This window comes from Pelobates fuscus, chromosome 4 (assembly GCF_036172605.1).
Source record: "Pelobates fuscus isolate aPelFus1 chromosome 4, aPelFus1.pri, whole genome shotgun sequence".
NCBI classification, from domain to species: domain Eukaryota; kingdom Metazoa; phylum Chordata; class Amphibia; order Anura; family Pelobatidae; genus Pelobates; species Pelobates fuscus.
The window spans coordinates 137,134,878-137,151,474 of record NC_086320.1 but is presented as its reverse complement, the minus strand read 5'-3'; positions in this window follow the sequence as shown (position 1 = coordinate 137,151,474).

Below are 16,597 nucleotides of genomic sequence, written 5' to 3'. Positions count from 1 at the left end.
TTAAAATTCCAGGGTGGCGGGGCTGGGCCGCCAAGCTGACTGGAAGCAGAACACCATGACTCTGGGCCCGACCTCTGAAAAAAGGCATTAAACTCACATGCAGACTACCCTAAAGTCAGATTATTCACCATAATGAAGCTTTAATTTGGTACCAGATTGAGGCCAAATACACACCGGGAGCACAGAAACTGATAAACCCAGCCTACTCGCCATTATAAGCCTAGACATAAGCGGCCTCTGAGTGAGATCCAGCAGCCGGTAACCTTCCCAGATGTGAAAGCACCCCGGATACACTTGCCACCGTGGAGGGCCACACTGGCGGGAGATGCTTCAGCCCTCCTCCCGGCCGGTGGGGTTAATGCTGGCCTCGTGGAGACAGCACACACCAAAGCGGGAATCACCGCATGGGGACCACGCTGATCTCCTGTACAGGCAAAGGCTGCCGAATTGTGGCCCGCCTGAAAATTAACACTGGAACAAAGGAACATTAACATACGCGCGGAGGGGTGCTCCAACCTGTATCTTTCGGCCCGGGACTGACTGAGTCACGGACAGATTTCCCTAACCGCACGCGAGCCGACATCATGGCTGCTCGACCCCCAGGTTTGGTGGGCATCCGGAAGAACTTGTCCCCACTGCTGTGAGTCTGGCAGGATCGGACTTCAATTGCCTCCGGCGGACCGGTGGCTGTGAGGCAGCGCATTCTCCATCCTGAATATTGGGCCGGTGATGGGAGAGACATGCAGAGCTTCCAATGAACTTACCGGGTCATCGGAGGCCCAGGGGAGGTGCAGGTGCGGACTCTTGAGGAAGGGAACGCCAGGGCATATGCTGTCCCCAAGTGCCCACTGTGCCACAATGCTTACAGGAGGCAGCATAGGCAGTACTGGGGGACCGGTCAGGGACCTGGCACCTGGAGAAACTTTACAACACAGACTTCCCGATGTTCTTATTTATGACCCAGAAGCTCCATGGGTTTTCCCATTTACTAACAAGCTTCCAGAGCACATTAACTTTAAATTGACCTTTCTGTCAACTTTCTTTTGTTAATAAATATACAGTAACCACTCGGCACTGTCTTTATACAGTCAGTCATGTTACATAGCCTCCACATAAGCAGCCCGACCAGGGTTTTGTCTCAATAGGCTTACTTTGGTTTATACTATGCCACACTGCCATTTGATAACTAACAGCCAGACCCCGTCAATAGGCCGTTAACAGCAGATCTTCTATAACCTGCTGCATTGCCATCTTATAATTTCACATGTTCTTAATGCAACCTGTTTATTTCTTGTACCAGTTTCAGTTAGTGTTACCAATAACAGGCGGAATTATCCCACCGCAATATGAATAAGATCATGCAGATTATGTACACGCTTGCTTCATACCAATATATTATATGAGCTTAGCATGTAACCATTCGGTCAATTGGAACTAATGCTTTATATTATCTCAGGCACTCTAACTTTGTTAAAGGCAGCTAGGTTATATCATGCACTGCTATAAAATGCTATTTACTGAACATAGACAACTGTTAATACGCCGCTGCAAACTGCTTTCATTCTGTTTGCTTACATATACACTTATTCTAAAGTTATAACTGCTAAAAAAAAAAATATATATATATACAGTATATATGTAAAAAAACAAAAACTATTTGTTTTCCCATATCAAATGCAATGTTTATCCTTCATTCCCTGCGTGGGAAAACGGTTTATTGTGATGAACTTAATAAAACAGATTTAATACATTTATTTAAAATTCCAAACCACCAAAACATATCAATTGAGAACCAGAACAGGGAACACTCAAAAGGCCTGCTAAAAACCAATCTTCTGAAAAAGTGTGGACTGATTTCAATCACATGGACAATACACTGTATATGTAATATGATAGACCAACAGTGACCACAGCACAAGTTTCATAGGAAGTGAGATCCCTGAATATTCAAAAAGGAAGGTAACAATGCGAGAGGGGGGGGAAGAAGGGTATACAGATATCTTAATGTGCTAAGTGTCTTAACACTTGATTCCCATTCTATATTAAGACCATTGGTGGCTCTTGTTTGCAGGGTTAAAAGCCAGTACCTTTCATCTCTCAATACCAATTTCTGTAGATCCCCTTCTCGGTCCCAATTTACACCTGTGTATACCTGGAAACATAAACTAGGTAAATATCCTACTGCACACAATTTAAAATGTTTGGACACAGGAGTTTGTTTGGCACATTCTGTTCAAATACTATAAGTATATTCTGTTATCCTTGTTTTTAACTAGCGTTTAGTTTGGCCTACATAGGGATTTAGTTCTGCTTGCAGCACTTTTACACCTAGACCTACACAAATTCATGTAAAAGGAATCTGACCTCAACCCTGGGAAATGTTTGCGTACAATATTGGTTATAAAACTGAACTGATTACTAAAATCAGTGAAGAAATAGTTCATTTTTTATCTCTTTAGTAATTCCCTTGGCCTCCTTGTTCACAGGATCTTTCCACTAATGATGTGCACTAAATTTAGAACTCTTGATTTTTTGGATGGAATCCCTATCCCTCTTTTGCGTTGAGTACCCTCTATTAATCACTTTTTATATATATCACCTCTTTGAAGTAAGCAAGTTGTTATTTCTTCTGCTTGCTGTTCAAAGGATCCAACAGAGGAACAATTTTTACGGAGCCTTATAAATTCTCCAAGAGGGAAAGGTATAGAGAGGATGGCAACCTTCTGCTCGTAAGTTGGTATTGCCTGCAGCCTCTTTTCTATAATCCACAATTTTAATCATAAAGAATGACATTTAATATTTAACTTCAGTCTGATCTCTCTGCAATAGTTGTTATTACTATCGAACGCATATCTACTAAAAAAGTGCATTAAAGTCACTCCTTTAGAGCACTTTTGTTACTAACAGAGACAAGTAGATTATCTACACGATAGCTTGAGGAATTCTGCTCCCACTTTGCAGACAATCTTAATAATGAAGAGTGGAATTTAATGTTTACTAGAAATATCAGCAAAACTGAAATTGACTTTTTAGAGTGATATCTAAGTTGGGATCCCATTAAATAAGATCCCCCCTTAGAAGTACTCTAAAAAGTTAATTTCCGTTTCGTAATATTAAATGAAACATTAAATTCCACTCTTCACTATTAAAATTGCCTGCAAAGTGGGAGCAGAATTCCTCAAACTATCGAGTAGTTAATCTACTTGTCTCTGTTAGTAACATATGTGCTCTAAATGAGCGACTTAAATGCACTGTTTAGTAGATATACGTTCTATAGTAATAACTATTGCAGAGAGATCAGACTGAAGTTAAATATTCAGCCTCAAGGTTCTAACTTCTAAGACGTTAATAATATACCTTGGCTACTACAAGTACAGATTAAAATAACAGTCTCAAATAAAAAGTAATACAAGAGGTAAATAAAGTACCTTGGCCACCAATACATAGATAGCGTACTACAATCCAGCAATAAAGTTAGCAAAAAGGTAGCTCTAATTTACACTTAGTTTAACATAGGAGACAAACAACTACTTAAATAGTGCTGGTTAGTGATGTACCGAACTGTCCGCCGGCGAACAGTTCCCGGCGAAATTAGCGTGTTCGAGTTCGCCGCGGCGGGCGGACACATGCGCAGTTCGATCCGCCCCCTATTCGTCATCATTGGGCAAACTTTGACCCTGTGCCTCTCGGTCAGCAGACACATTACAGCCAATCAGCAGCACTCCCTCCCTTCCACACCCTCCAACCTCCCTCCCAGCATCCATTTTCGATTCATTCGGAAGATGCATGCTTAGTGAGAGGAGGGAAAGTTTAGCTGCTGCTGATTACATAGGGAAATTGATAGCTAGGCTAGGGTATTCAGTGTCCACTACAATCCTGAAGGACTCATCTGATCTCTGCTGTAAGGACAGCACCCCAAAAAGCCCTTGTTAGGGCTATAACATCAGGCTGCTTTTTTTTTTTTTTTTTTTCCTGTGTAATGTAATTGCAGGTGCCTGCCTGCCAGCTTCTGTGTGAGGTTCACATTGGATACTGTGCTTATTTGTCCAGTGCCACCACTCATATCTGTTTTAACAATAGGTTAAGCTTTACATTTAAAATAAATATTTTTTTTCACTGTAATAGAAGAGCAGTTGCCTGCCTGCCAGCTTCTGTGTGAGGTTCACATTGGATACTGTGCCTATTTGCCCAGTGCCACCACTCATATCTGTTTTAACAATAGGTTAAGCTTTACATTTAAAATAAATATTTTTTTTTCACTGTAATAGAAGAGCAGTTGCCTGCCTGCCAGCTTCTGTGTGAGGTTCACATTGGATACTGTGCCTATTTGCCCAGTGCCACCACTCATATCTGTTTTAACAATAGGTTAAGCTTTACATTTAAAATAAAAAAAATTTTTTCACTGTAATAGAAGAGCAGTTGCCTGCCTGCCAGCTTCTGTGTGAGGCTCACATTGGATACTGTGCCTATTTGCCCAGTGCCACCACTCATATCTGTTTTAACAATAGGTTAAGCTTTACATTTAAAATAAATATTTTTTTTTCACTGTAATAGAAGAGCAGTTAGTTGTCTGCAAGCCAAAGAAAAGAAAATGATACTTGCGCTTTTTCCTTAATCCCTATGTATATTTAGACAAATGGAGGTCATTTAGTTGCTCCAATGGCCATTGGAGGGATGCCCGCCTGCCAACGTCAAGGCAGACCCCCCCTAAGCGGGTCCTAACACTGACCCTTCAGCCTGCTTCCTTGAGCTTCTGGCAAAGATATCTCTAATGAGACAGAAAGGGGTATTTTTTATATACACCCCTTTACTTATTAACCCTTAATAGGGAACACATGGGATGGGTAGCAGCATTGTAACCAGGCTGTGTGATACAAAGTAAATACAAATACAAAAAGAGAAGTCCTGCGCTAAAGCAGCAAGGACTACAACACACATCAGCCCCAATATATAGTAAAAACCAAAGAAAAGAAAATGTTACTTGCGCTTTTTCCTTAATCCCTATGTATATTTAGACAAATGGAGGTCATTTAGTTGCTCCAATGGCCATTGGAGGGATGCCCGCCTGCCAACGTCAAGGCAGACCCCCCCTAAGCGGGTCCTAACACTGACCCTTGTCTGCAAGCGTCTGTGTTTCAGGCCTACTTCAGCGTGTGCTCTGCAGACCTGTGCCAGCGTGCTTTGACAGTTGCCAATCATATCTGGTGTCTCTTTAGCGTGCTTTTACAACCAAAATTTTGTTTCCACTGTAATAGAAGAGCAGTTGCCTGCCTGCCAGCTTCTGTGTGAGGTTCACATTGGATACTGTGCCTATTTGCCCAGTGCCACCACTCATATCTGTTTTAACAATTGGTTAAGCTTTAGATTTAAAAGAAATATTTTTTTTTCACTGTAATAGAAGAGCAGTTAGTTGTCTGCAAGCGTCTGTGTTTCAGGCCTACTTCAGCGTGTGCTCTGCAGACCTGTGCCAGCGTGCTTTGACAGTTGCCACTCATATCTTGTGTCTCTATAGCGTGCTTTTACAACCAAAATTTGTTTTTCACTGTTATAGATTGAATAGCAGTTACTTGTCTTCAAGCGGCTCTGTCAGTCCTTCCTTCAGCGTGTGCTCTGCAGAACTGTTCCAGTGCACATTGCCAATCATATCTGGTCTCACAGTAGCTTGCACGCATAGTACCACTAATCCCAAAAAAAATGACAGGCAGAGGCAGGCCACCCCGCAGGGGCCGTCGTGGTCGTGGTGCTGTGATTCCCTTTTGCCCTAGAATAATGCCCAGTTTTCAGAAGCCACGTACCCTGAACTTGAAAAGTTCTGAGGACTTAGTTGACTGGCTAACACAGGACACCCAATCTTGTACAGCCTCCGCTCGGAACCTTGACGCACCATCCTCCTCCAGCTTAGCTTCAGGCACCTCTCAAGATAGCACTCACCCGCCTGCCGCCACCACCAAAACTAGCACCACAGCCGCTTTACTTGGTATGTCAGAGGAGTTATTCACACACCCGTTTGAAGAAATGAGTGATGCGCAACCATTATTGCTAGAGGATGTAGATAACAGGGATATGTCTCAGGCAGGCAGCATTAAACACATGGAGGTACGGTGTGATGATGATGATGTTGTACCCGCTGCTGCTTCCTTTTCTGAGTTGTCAGATACAAGCGAAGTGGTTGATGATGACGATGCGTCCATGGATGTCACGTGGGTGCCCGCTAGAAGAGAAGAAGAACAGGGCGAAAGTTCAGATGGGGAGACAGAGAGGAGGAGGAGGAGACCAGTTGGAAGCAGGGGGGGGTCGTCGCAAGGAGCTAGTGGCACAGTCAGACAGCATGCATCGGCACCCGGGGTCAGCCCGACAGCACGCCAATCAACGCATGCTGTGTCCACCACCAGAATGCCGTCATTGCAGAGCTCAGCAGTGTGGCATTTTTTTTGTGTGTCTGCCTCTGACAACAGCGATGCCATTTGCAACCTGTGCCAAAGGAAACTGAGTCGTGGGAGGCCCAACACCCACCTAGGTACAACTGCTTTGCGTAGGCACATGATCTCACATCACAAACGCCTATGGGATCAACACATGAGTACAAGCAGCACGCCTACTCTAAGCCGCCATCCTCCTCCTGGTCCAGCATCTTCAGCCACGTCAACCACTGCTGTCCTTCTTGCCCCCTCTCAACCATCCGCCACTCCGTCTCCCGCCTTGAGCAGTTCCCGCTCATCTGCCCACAGTCATGTGTTTCTGTCAAGGACATGTTTGAGCGTAAGAAGCCAATGTCACCAAGTCACCCCCTTGCCCAGCGTCTGACAGCTGGCTTGTCCGAACTATTAGCCCGCCAGCTTTTACCATACAATCTGGTTGAGTCTGAGGCGTTCAAAAAATTTGTAGCTATTGGGACATCGCAGTGGAAGGTACCCGGCCAGAATTTCTTTTCACAAAAGGCAATCCCCAACTTGTACTCGATTGTGCAAAAGGAAGTCATGGCATGTCTGGCACACAGTGTTGGGGCAAGGGTCCATCTGACCACTGATACCTGGTCTGCAAAGCATGGTCAGGGCAGGTATATCACCTACACTGCGCATTGGGTAAACCTGCTGACGGCTGACAAGCAAGGAATGCGTGGCATTGCAGAGGAGTTGGTGACACCGCCACAAATTGCAGGCAGTCCTGCTGCCACCTCCTCTACTCCTCCTACTCCATCCTCTTCCATAACCTCCTCGGCTGAGTCCTCTTGTGCCGCTGCTTCTTGCTCCACATCAACGGCACCCCCCCCAGCTCCCCAGGTACTATTCCTCATCCCGGATACGGCAGTGTCACGCCGTCTTGGGTTTGACTTGCTTGAAAGCAGAGAGTCACACCGGACAAGCACTCCTGTCTGCCCTGAACGCACAGGTGGAAAAGTGGCTGACTCCGCAGCAACTGGATATCGGCAAAGTGGTGTGTGACAACGGAAAAAATTTGATAGCGGCATTGAAGTTGGGCAAGTTGACACATGTGCCGTGCATGGCACATGTGTGTAATCTGATCATACAACGCTTTGTGCATAAGTACACAGGCTTACAGGACGTCCTGAAGCAGGCCAGGAAGGTGTGTGGCCATTTCAGGCGTTCCTACACGGCCATGGCTCACTTTGCCGATATCCAGCGGCGAAACAACATGCCAGTGAGGCGCTTGATTTGCGACAGCCCTACACGTTGGAATTCAACACTCCTAATGTTCGACCGCCTGCTCCAACAAGAAAAAGCTGTTAATGATAATGAATATTTGTATGACCGGGGTGCTAGGACAGCCTCTGGGGAGCTGGGAATTTTTTTGCCACGATACTGGACGCTCATGCGCAATGCCTGTAGGCTCATGCGTCCTTTTGAGGAGGTGACAAACCTAGTCAGTCGCAGTTGTGTGTGTGCGTGTGTATGGCTGTCTGCCTGTGTGTGTGTGTGTGACAGGGTGAAGATTTCTTGCACATGGGTGTGACAGGGTGAAGATTTCTTGCACAGGGCGCCCAAAGGCCTAAGGCTGGCCCTGCGCATGGGTCAGTGGCTCTGCACCAGACTTCCCTCCAATTGATCAAAGTTAAAGGATTTCAAGTGGACTGATTACAATTACAGGGCCTCTAAAGAGTCCTGTATTGTTATTTGTCGTCACTACCTTCCAGCGTCGGGAAGATTTCTTGCACAGGGCGCCCAAAGGCCTAAGGCTGGCCCTGCGCATGGGTCAGTGGCTCTGCACCAGACTTCCCTCCAATTGATCAAAGTTAAAGGATTTCAAGTGGACTGATTACAATTACAGGGCCTCTAAAGAGTCCTGTATTGTTATTTGTCATCACTAGCTTCCCGCGTCGGGAAGATTTCTTGCACAGGGCGCCCAAAGGCCTAAGGCTGGCCCTGCGCATGGGTCAGTGGCTCTGCACCAGACTTCCCTCCAATTGATCAAAGTTAAAGGATTTCAAGTGGACTGATTACAATTACAGGGCCTCTAAAGAGTCCTGTATTGTTATTTGTCGTCACTACCTTCCCGCGTCAGGAGTGGGTCATTTGCGCCCCTGCTGCCTTCCTTGCATGTGGTAGCTGTTTGTCAGGGATTTGTCAATCCATATCTGCCAAGTGACCCTATGACAGGGTGAAGATTTATTGCACATGGGTGTGACAGGGTGAAGATTTCTTGCACTGGGCGCCCAAAGGCCTAAGGCTGGCGCTGCGCATGTGTCAGTGGCTCTGCACCAGACTTCCCTCCAATTGATGAAAGTTAAAGGATTTCAAGTGGACTGATTACAATTACAGGGCCTCTAAAGAGTCCTGTATTGTTATTTGTCGTCACTACCTTCCCGCGTCGGGAGTGGGTCATTTGCGCCCCTGCTGCCTTCCTTGCATGTGGTAGCTGTTTGTCAGGGATTTGTCAATCCATATCTGCCAAGTGACCCTATGTAGGGGGAACAGTCTCTATTCTGCTCTGTGTCAGTGTGTATCAGGGATCATTAGGATAGGTGTCAATCCATATCTGCCAAGTGACCCTATGTAGGGGGAACAGTCTCTATTCTGCTCTGTGTCAGTGTGTATCAGGGATCAATAGGATAGGTGTCAATCCATATCTGCCAAGTGACCCTATGTAGGAGGAACAGTCCCTATTCTGCTCTGTGTCACTGTGTATCAGGGATCATTAGGATAGGTGTCAATCCATATCTGCCAAGTGACCCTATGTAGGGGGAACAGTCTCTATTCTGCTCTGTGTCAGTGTGTATCAGGGATCATTAGGATAGGTGTCAATCCATATCTGCCAAGTGACCCTATGTAGGAGGAACAGTCCCTATTCTGCTCTGTGTCACTGTGTATCAGGGATCATTAGGATAGGTGTCAATCCATATCTGCCAAGTGACCCTATGTAGGAGGAACAGACCCTATTCTGGTCTGTGTCACTGTGTATCAGGGATCATTAGGATAGGTGTCAATCCATATCTGCCAAGTGACCCTATGTAGGGGGAACAGTCCCTATTCTGCTCTGTGTCAGTGTGTATCAGGGGTTTTGAGGACAGGTGTCAATCCATATCTGCCAAGTGACCCTATGTAGGGGGAACAGTCTCTATTCTGCTCTGTGTCAGTGTGTATCAGGGATCATTAGGATAGGTGTCAATCCATATCTGCCAAGTGACCCTATGTAGGGGGAACAGTCCCTATTCTGCTCTGTGTCAGTGTGTATCAGGGGTTTTGAGGACAGGTGTCAATCCATATCTGCCAAGTGACCCTATGTAGGGGGAACAGTCTCTATTCTGCTCTGTGTCAGTGTGTATCAGGGCTGGGCTTTGAGGACAGGTGTCAATGTTAGGTGATTTCTGCCCTTTATGGATTAAAAGCAGACTCTGCATCAACTGTGCAATTTTCCATGGGAGTTTTGCCATGGATCCCCCTCTGGCATGCCACAGTCCAGGTGTTAGTCCCCTTGAAACAACTTTTCCATCACTATTGTGGCCAGAAAGAGTCCCTGTTGTTTTTAAAATTCGCCTGCCCATTGAAGTCAATGGCGGTTAGCGCGGTTCGCCGGTTCGCGAACATTTGCGGAAGTTCGCGTTCGCCGTTCGCGAACCGAAAATTCCGGGTTCGCGACAACACTAGTGCTGGTGTTAAAATAATATTACTAAAATGAAAGTGTATTTAATTAATCAATTGTAGGAGTGTTGTTAATATATATATATATTGTCCTGTTGAAATTTGACCCTGAAGAAGGTCCCGAGCGGGGACCGAAACGTTGGTCGCAATTTTAATCAACTTTAAATAAAATTTGGAACTTTTAAGCCCGGAGAGCAGCCTATTTCATTTGGATTTTATATATATATATATATATATATATATATATACACATACATACATATTTGTGTTCGGGGCAACATCGATATTGATGATACAAGATTTTGCTGTGACGTAATATAGGAAAAGTAGGTTGAGGTGTGCCAGAACCGACAATGCGGTAGGCCCCTGGAAATAAAAGTGGGCCCACTCTTAGTAGAATATTAATGAATCAAGAGTGGGGAGGGCATGCAGATCGCCAGACCATTAACGGTAGGGTAGGAAAGAGGGGAGTCCCTTTAATAGGTAATGCATAGCCACTCCCACAACTCTAGGCAAAGCCTTAACATTTGTGTTCGGGGCAACATCGATATTGATGATACAAGATTGTGCACTGACGTAACCTGTTATAGGAAAAGTTGGTTGAGTCGGTTGATACAAGATTGGTTGAGATGTGCCGGAACCGACGATGCGGTAGGCATGGAAATAAAAGTGGGCAAAAAGGATAGAATACAATGCCATTGTATATTTATTTAGACAATGAACATAATACAATGTATATTACATTATGAGGACATTTTGACAAAAGCCTTCCACATTCCTGTACAGGTTGCTTGTATACCTTTATTGGATAGGATGATGTGAAATATGAATGATTCGGAAAAGTAGAGAACATGTGATGTTGTATGTCAGTCAGGTATGACTTGATAGTATTGTGAGATAGTCTTAAGTTAAGGTGGCAAAAAGTAGCGAACATACCAGAGATGTTAAATCAAACATGTTGGCTATGTTATGTTCCGCTATGAATCTCTTGTTTTAGGAGAAGGCCCTATCATCGGATCGACGAGTATTAAGTGATAAAGCCAATTAAGTTAGCACTTGGCTATGGTTCGACAACTCATTGAATCCATTATTAGGTCTTGGAACAGTGGGGCGGTTGTAGCTAGTCATGAGGCAGTAAGAAGGGTTTCCTGGACTGCCTGGAATTGAGAACAAGATAATTGGTCAGCAGCTGTATTGTGAGCATGACAACTCCTGGAACATGACAATACACTAGGTAAAATTGTTTACAGGCCTCTAACCAAGTCAGTCTCCTAAGAAATCTCCTTATGGTTAATGAAGATGAACGCCCTTCATTTATGATATGACAAATTGTTTGATTATCAGAAAACATTGTATCGAACAGCCGGCCGATAAATGGCCACTGCAGCAGCTGCTATTGGGTATACTTCAAATAACGCTGAGTTGCGAGAAACCCTTCTATGTTTAGAACCTCTTCTGGCCAACTACCCCAGAGCCAATTATTACTGAATATGGCTGCGAACCCGGTGGTAGCTACATCTGTCCAGATGACGGGGGAACATACTCTTTCAATCCAATTTAAAAGGAATCTGCGCCACCTGAGAAGGTCAGCGGTGGTATGTGTGTTGAGCGATATATGGCTGATATCGTTGGAAAATTCAGGGAGTAAGCTAAGGAGTCTCGATATGGAGGCTCTACCTTGCGCTATGATTCTCATTGCATTGCATTAAGGGAGCCTAGACGAGATTGTAACTCCTTACAGTTACAGGAACCAATTTGTATGTATTGGCAGCGGCAGATATTAAATAAAAGCCAGCACAAGGTTTCTGCAAATGTGTCGAATATTTTTGCGCTGCTTTTTGATCCCAAAGTAAGTCTTGTGCAAAATAATACATGCTTCCCTATTTAATACCGTGCAGGTGCTATAGAGATGGGTGAATGGGTAGTAGTTTAAAGGTATTAATTATGTCAGTTTTACTGAGCCATGCCCCTATCCCTGCTGAAATGATTGCATCTATGGCACTATCTATTGTTGTGTATTGTAGCGAATCATGGAGTTAAGACTAGGGACTGCTAAGGAGTGTAGCGCAGAGAGGTCTATAATTAGTCTTTGTTTTGAAGAGTTTTCCTGGTAACTATGCACATTGGGTTTGTCCTCCAACTAGAAAATGGAGGTTTCTGAAAAGGCCCCAATAGAAACCCTTGATCCAGTTCATGCTGTTTCAGCATATCTATTGTCTCGGTATTTGCCATAGCCGATTGTAAGTTGTTGTATTCTTTGGTTCCTGCTGGCTTGTGAATAATGCCTGTATGGAAACCTTGGGTGAAATCTGTTCAAGTGTTTGGACGAGCGAGTGGGTAGAGGGCTGACTACAGAACCAACATTCCAGGGGGTCAAATAAAGTTTAGAATGCATTTTATTGCGGCACATCGGTTTTGCATGTGCCCTACAGCAGTGGGAACAAACAAGTAGCAAGCGGCAAGCACTATATCCACAAGTACCTTTGTTGAAGTTGTTACATATTTACCAAATACACAACTGGACGTCCTAATTTATCCTTGACTGGTTTGTCACTCTTTACTTTGGTGCTTGGGGTGGCCAAGTTAGGAGAGATGTCATGTGAAATTGGACATAAATTAGCTGAGTGTGAAGTGGATGCACAGATTGAAAATTTAAAATAAACGAATGAACGATAATGAATAGAGTCAAACCGTGATGATGCTGTGGGAAGGCTGTCCACAGGGTTGAAGGTCAGCGGGTGCTTCCGGGTCAGTTTGCTGCACGGAGGGCTGGAGCAGGAGCAAGCAACTGGAACGGAGCCTGTTGATGGGAGAACGCAGAGACAGCCCACAGCAGAGCAGGGATAACAGCAGTTCCATGCGGACAGGTAAGTTGAAAGATGGCTGTCTGCATGCACCAGAAGTAGATAGCATGCAGATCGCCAGATCATTAACGGTAGGATAGGAAAGGGGGGAGTCCCTTTTATAAGTAACACCAAGCCCCTCCCACAACTCCAGGCAAAGCCTTAACATATATCAAAGTATGTGAATAAAAGCAATAAAAAATAAAGCGCCAATACTAAATAATTAAGGTGGCAGTGCTTTCAAGTATACATTAACAATGCATTAAATAAATGGTATCAAATCAATATTGTTGAGGTCATATTGCTATCCAAAATCTCCTCAAATTTATACTTTACTGTGGTCACCTCCAAAAGGGCATCTGAAGCAAAGGGGTTGGGCTGGGTGCTCAACCCAAAAGGAATCTGTTCTATGTAATGTCACTTTTATTATAATTTTCATTTGGTTAAGAGCAGATATATTATATACATTGTGAGTATACACTTAAAAGAACTACCACTTTAATTGAATTATGTTTTTGTCACATTATATATATTCACAATGCTCTTACAACAGATTATTTAAGTACACTGCAGTCTATTTAGCCCTAGCACTATTTAATGTGTCTCCCACATTGGAATTAGTGTAGGACCCACAATATTGGGTTACTGTGAAATAGTGGTGTGCTTTACACGATATGGCCATATGGTGGAACTGAATACCCATATTTGTTTGCTCAGATAGAGGATTTTAAGTAGCCTTATAAAATGTATAACTGTATTTTTATGTGTGCACTGTTCCTTAATCTGTATTTTGTAAGCCTTTCATTAAGACAGCCTTCTAACAAGCTTAGTAATCACATTAAAAAGATTGGTAACATATTGCTGCCATAGTGATTGATCTTTACAAAAACAAAAATGATGTCAGGTATGGAAACAATTTCCAATATCACTGATCAAACCATGTCAACATTAACTAATGGGTAAGACCAAAGCTATACGAAAAATGAGAGGAACAGATATAAATACATTTTAGATATTGTTTAAATCAGGGGTAGTCAACCTTTGAATATCCACCGCCCACTTTTGCATTTATTGATGGTAAAACTTTACCTCCCACCAGTGCCGCAGTAACTAATTTGATAATGCTTTTTTTTTTAGAAATTAGGTTTTTTTTGCGTGTGTGAACAAGGCAGTGCATGTGTGAGGGGGCTGTGTGTTAGTGGTGAAGTGTGTGTGTGAGGGGGCAGTCTGTGTATGTGTGAGGGGGGCAGTATGTGTGAGGTGGGCAATCTGTGAGTGTGTGTCACGTTTAAACATTTGTTATGAAGGAACACAACTGCAGATTTCTTATAGTTCGAATGTTTATTAGAAAGTAATTGGTATTGACTTTAATTCCAATTTACAGGTACTGTAGCATTAAGTAATAAACGATAACTGAAGTCCACAATTATATGCAATGTAGCTTTAAGGAGTAAACGATAACTGAAGTCCACAATTATATGCAATGTAGCTTTAAGGAGTAAACGATAACTGAAGTCCACAATTATATGCACTGTAGCTTTAAGGAGTAAACGGTAACTGAAGCAGCAAGAGTCCTTTAGTAGTATTAATTAATTAGGTGATAAGAAGTTACAATTAACTGTTCCATAGACTTTAACTGAAGTAAGATAGATGCAGCTAACTGAGACAAGTATGAGTTGAAGTTAGCTGTAACGGTTGGCTTTAACGAAGGACTTTGGAGACAGGAAATAAAAGCTTGAGATGTAACGCTTATCACAGAGGTTTTACTTAGCTTCCGGCACATAGAACACTGGTTCCCGAGATTTCCTCAGAGGCGGTTTATCCTGCATGGATAGAGGTCAGCTTTAGCCGTGGTTGAGGAAAGGTGAAAGGAACTTGAAGTCTTCCAGTCCGGTCCGGTAACAGCAGGCTTTCACAACGATGTTGCAGCCGGTTCGTGAGTACGGAACGTAGTTCATTAATCCAGCGTCGATCAGCTGGTGTGGTCAGATTAAATAGGGAGACCGGGTCATGAAGAGGTGTGGCTAAGCTCCGTGGAACCAGGAAGTAAGGGGATATTATAATTAAGGCATGACAGTGTGTGTGTGTGTGTGTGTGAACGGGGCAGTCTTTGTGTCTGCGAGGGTTGTAGTGTGTGTGAGGGGTGTAGTGTGTTGGGGGGGCAGTGTGTGTTTGCGTGTAAAGGGTGCATAGGGTCTATGCTGTGTGTATGTGGGTGAGATGTAAAAAGCTATCTTAATGTCTCCACCTCCCTTACATAGTTACATAGTTACATAGCTGAAAAGAGACTTGCGTCCATCAAGTTCAGCCTTCCTCACATATGTTTTTGCTGTTGATCCAAAAGAAGGCAAAAAAAAAAACAGTCTGAAGCGCTTCCAATTTTGCAACAATCTAGGAAAAAATTCCTTCTTGACTCCAAAATAGCAGTCAGATGTCTCCTTGGATCAATCAGCTATTACCCCACTAATTTTATGGCAAGACAGGAGGCTTCACATTTGCTTATCTTTCTTTACTGTAACTCCCAGCAGCAAAGAAATAGTTAACAAGTTGTAAAAAAAATTCAACCAATCATAACACATCATACAACAATATAGTGCTATCAGACTCCTCCCACTTCCTCTTTCTTTGCTGCTTGTCTCCCAGGTGAGTCTATTCTAATTACGTTGCCTAGTCTCATTAATTATTTTTTATCTTGTAATTAATTGTTTCATAAATTTTTACATGAATATGTCTATTATTGCTATTTTAATTAAATCCTTGCTCCAAATATCAAGACACTTGCTGCATTGAAGCAATGTCACTTGTGCTCAATGGGATACATGTTATGATTGTTCCCTAGAATCCTTTTTTTGATATATATATCTATATTTTATTGGTTTCATCTGATCTCTCTCCAAAGGGTTTTTGCACCTTTAATTTGATTTAAATGTTTCAATTCCCACGGCCCGCCGGGTTATTTCCTTCCCCTTCAGTCAGGGGAATCTCCTCAGTAACGGACTCCATCTCCCAGGAGTCCGTTACCTTTCATTGCAGCCTTCGCGCCATTTTCGCTTCCCGCCCTTTGCGGCCGGCGCCGCCCCCTCTACTCGCGGCGGCCATCTTTGATCGCGGTTTCGCGTTCTTTCGCCGGACTCCGCGGCTCCTGACAGAAGATTCTTCCGTGGGCTCTGATATAGCCCTTTCAGAAGGTAAGTCTCCCCAACTAGTTAACCCTTTCATTAATGGTTTTGTTGCTTTGTCCCAATTTGGATCAGAAGTCTGATCTCTTTGCAGATACTCTTGCAGGTACCTTGCTCAGGATCAACCTGCTCAACCTGTTTGGGTGACCCCCTCCCTGTTTTTACTAATAAAACAATTGTTTTTTATAATCTACCTTTACATTATTACAATTAACTGTGTGGCTGACACCACCTTATTATTTTGTGGGTGACCCCCACTTACCACTATATATCTGTTTCTGTATTGTGGGTGACCCCCACCTTGTTTATTTCTGTGGGTGACCCCCACTTATCACCATATAATTTTCTATATTGCGGGTAATCTCCATTTACCATTTGTCAGGGTATTTATATCGGCAGACATTTTGTGCTATGATAGAAATTAAAAGTGTATATTCTGAGTCACTCTGAACAGACCAGACTCCATTTTGTTATTTTC